We start from the raw sequence: 4460 nt of genomic DNA on the forward strand, positions 1-4460 counted from the left end.
AGTAAGCACTGCTCTTTTGTCGCCAGCCTGCAAGAATCCAGACAATCCAGTCTGACAGGCATGCTACTATTCAGACTGCATGCCAGCTGTGTGCCTCCCATGCATTTCTAATTCACTCTGTGAATTTTCATATGGATGTGATAGACATTACACATTTTGCCTTTGTCATCAATGTGGCCAAATGCATCTGTTGCGACATTTCAGGAATTCTTTTTCCCCCTTTTTCCTCCTCTTTGTGCCATATGTGGGATTTGTATAAAGAATTTACTCGATTTAAACTAAAATTAACATTTATGGATTTCATGTGCAATGGAAGCAGATATTTTAGTCACTTTGTCCTAATGATTTGAATGAAAAAAGTCACATTTTAATAGTGTAATGTCAAACTTTCTGAGATAATATGAAATCGAAGCAATTCAGTCTTTGTAATGTGCCCTCTTCTGTAACAGAGCTGACCCCCAGGATCTGTACTGTGAACAAGAGACTTGAGTCTGACTCAAGGCGAAAATATTCCCTGACAGCCCTGCCTGTACTTGAGGCTCTGCCACAGGATATTGCGACTGCACTCTTTAAGAGAAGCAATAACAGCTCGCATTTCATCTGAGACTGCATTTCGTCAAAGGCGTCGCTTCAAGATAACCAACCCGTTCTTCTCCCAGCAGTGTCAGACAGAAAAGGGGGAAAAAAGAGAGACAGAATGTAAAGTACGGGGCAGCACGAGGCAAACGCACTTAAAAATGCTTTAGAACAAAGAAAAAAAAAACCAATTGATTCATCAAATGAGTAAACTCGCAGAGGGAAAAGGTAGATATAGCTGCATTATTCTCCATGTCATTTAGCATTTCCTTCCAGAACTAGCCATTATGGCGAACTGACCATGACTCAAAGCATAGAAATGAGAAATTATTCAAATGTGAAAGGGTTCCCAGGCCGCTAGTAAAATGTTTGGTCGTTTGTGTTTGAACTTGGGGTTTTTGCACAGAAAAGAAAGTTGGCTTCACTTTTGTTGTTGTTGTTGTTTTATAGCAGTGGGGGTTTTTTGGGGGGTTTTTTGTGTGTAATTAATTAATTGATAAGTTAAAAATGGTTTGTCTTGTTATCTGCTTTATATATATATAACGGATATGAATGGTTTATAAAGAAATGACTACGAGACATTTCTAAGAAATGTAAAAACACCATAAAAGCATGCATTTGGGTGAGTGTATATCTGCGTGGAACACACCCGAGCAGGCATTCCAAGACGCCCCGGGGGTACCTGGCAATTAATGACGACAATTTACATTTTGAAACGCTAGTCTCTGCAGGGCAGCCAAGACTAGATGAGTTGAGGAAGTGACCTGTGATAGATGCCACATGATATTAATGTACGAAGGCACGCTGCCTCTAACCTGGCAGCCACCGGAAATCAATCACCACCTCGACATTGCTTTCGTTTGACAAATATGTTCTCACTGGCCAGGTAGCAGAGCTAACGGCCTCCAAAATATTTCTGTCAAAGACACAGCTCCTATTAATTATTCAGTCACCGGTGCTCCTGTGCTGCAGTGTACCTTACAATATTTACAGTGCTTGCGAGAGGCCGCTCTCCCTCTGGTGAGCGGTGGTGAGCTGCTTTTCGCACGAGCTATAATTCCATCTGGTCCACTTCCACTGAGAGAGGGAGAGAGGCGAGCTTGCTTTCATCCCTTATCAGGAAACACACTGGTCCTTTGAGGTGGATGAGTGTAAACAGGACTGAGGGTTGATGAAGGGTCTTGCATTGTCTTTAGGTCATTAATGAGGCAGGTAGGGTTTCAGACTCATGAAGTGGAGGAAGGAAGTCTGTGCTGTAATCTGCAGGGGAGCACATGTTGTTTTGTTTTCGTGCGAGTGTGTGTGTGTGTTTTGTTCTTAGTCTAGATGTGAAAAGCATGCTAAATTTAGTTGGTAATCATGTGTGCATAATGCATTACTAATGTAGCAGACGGGGCAAAAGATGCCTTTTTAATTTACAGTTGGAATGAGAAGGGCGCTGTCCAGGGAGGACCATTGCAGGCAGAGTTAAACAAAGAGCACAATGGAGGCAAATCCAGCTGTTACCAGACAACCACTGGCCACCATGCTCTTACCGAGTTAAATCCCCCTTTTTTCCGCCCACAGAGCGGGAGCAGGGTGGTGGGTTGTGAAGGAGGGGGAGTGAAATGAGAGAAGGGAGTGATGTTGCATTCAAGCGGATGTGGGAAAAATGGAAGAACTAAGCTTTGGGTTGTTGAGAGGTCTTTTTTGGTTTTTAAACTACATCTGTCACCAATTCACTGGATTCTTGGAATCATTCTTGATTTCTCAAACATTGTAAGGATGATAAATGGATCAGAATAAAGCAAGAAGAAAGCATGATTTTCTTTGCCTTGATAATCAAATGTGCACCTTGTCACCCAGATGGATCTAAACAAAGAGAAAACTTGCGGAAAAAAACCCCAACAACTGCACATTCCCGTCTCAGATACATCGTATTTGATTTCCTGTTCTTTGTCAGATTTCTTTATGTGACTTCCACTTTTTACATGAGGTATTGTTTTTGTAATTGGATTGCAGCTTTAATGAAATGCATAACTGCTGCACTACAGGTAGAAAAAAATATATACAGACTCCTTGAGAATTTAGTCCAAATATAAATGATTTCCCATTACATGCCATTCCACAAAAATAATATCGTATTTAATGTTAATGTCATAAAATGATAGTAAAAGATAGATGTGGTCAAAGTGACATCACTCATTGGTTGCTAAAGTCTCATTGTTCAGGGTCCAGTAGAAAGTTTTCTTTGGTGTTTTGCTGAGAAATATTGCATCTTCATATTGTGGTGACTTCCCAAGATACCAAGGCAGGCATACCCTAAATCCTACTCAATGAAATGAATGTCCTGAAATAAGACTTCAAACTAGAGATTGAGACACATTACTCATGAATAAAGAGTTTACTGAGGTCAAAATGAAAAGGAGCAGAGGGGTGTTTTCCTGAAGACTGTACAACTGCATCCCTTTTGAAACCAGAAAAACCAGAGGTAATTAATTAATTAGGATACTATGGATAAATATCCATTTTGAAACATATGACCGAGGCTTACAAAAAAAACTTAATTTTTCAATTTTTTATGACACAGCATAAGTGTCTGAGCCCATAAACTTGTCAAGAAAATGTTTACAGAGGTCAAGTCAGAAAACCATTTTTCCACAGATTTCTATAGGACCAGAGTCTTCTGGCAGCCAAATAAAATGCAGGGTTAAGACCCTTCTGCATTGGTTTCTTTTTTTTCTTTTTTCTTTTTAGTTTTTTGCTGAGAATGTAGGTCTGAGGCACAATTGAGATGTTGTAGTCTCTTTTCGCTTCTTCTCTGTTGTAAAACTAAAAGCCAGTCTGGCTAACTAGAAGGCTATGAGAAAGGCCCGAGTTAGACTTCTGTAGGAAATCTGTCATAATTTATGACATAACAGGAAATCCTTTTTTTTTTTTAAACTCTGTGCCCTATCCTTTCATGTAATCTGATGTGCATCCCCCAAGAAATGTAACTATGGCAGGTCGATGCAGTCAGCTATGGCTGAATGCCTTGGAAGGCTGCAGCGTAGGATTAAAAGGCATTGCTGGTTATGTCTTGCGTGTCGTAAATTTATTTTCTAAATCAAACTAAAGTGGGCCTAAGCTCCATTAATCTGTGGCCTCTGTAAACAGATTTTATTCACACTTTCCCTACTCTTAAGTCTTTTTGTATAAAATATTTGAGTTAAAAGGTCAAAAAAGGAAGGCATGCTTTTAGAAAGATCCTACCAAGTACATCACAACACACCAAGTCTGCTCTGTCTCTTGGATTATCAGTCATCAGCATGTCCAGTTTCAAAGGACAAGCGAAAATGCTCCTCTTTACGCTCAACAATGGACTTCACCAACCAATGGGGTTAATTTGTCTACCTCTATATTTTATGATCATCAGTTTATGAGTTTAGGACCATCGGCTCCATAGCACATCTGTTACAATCATTCTTCAACCCATATCACTTATCACAATCTATTTCAAAACACAAAGATAACAAAGGCCATAATAATGGCCTTGAGGCATCACGATTGGGGCTTCAGCAAACAATGGCTTAGTTCAGCCATTTAATTACAGCCAAAACACCTGCCTCATTAAAAGATAAAACATTATTGCCATAACATGTCTACAGCATTTCCACTGTGTGGCAAGATGAAAATAAAGTTTCTAAAATCTTCAGTTATCAGTTTGATTATACCCCCAAACTGAAAGATGAAGAAAACTGTCCCCTAAATTGTCAAATAACAATATGAATGCAGCATGGCTTGATTAAGTTTTAATTGTAAGAGTTTTTGCTGGAACGCAGAGTGTGTGTGTGTGTGTGTGTGTGTGTGTGTGTGTGTGTGTGTGTGTGTGTGTGTGTGTGTGTGTGTGTGTGTGTGTGTGTGTG

Source organism: Pundamilia nyererei, unplaced genomic scaffold (genome assembly GCF_000239375.1).
Source record: "Pundamilia nyererei isolate P.nyererei 1_Seehausen unplaced genomic scaffold, PunNye1.0 scaffold00195, whole genome shotgun sequence".
NCBI classification, from domain to species: Eukaryota; Metazoa; Chordata; class Actinopteri; order Cichliformes; family Cichlidae; genus Pundamilia; species Pundamilia nyererei.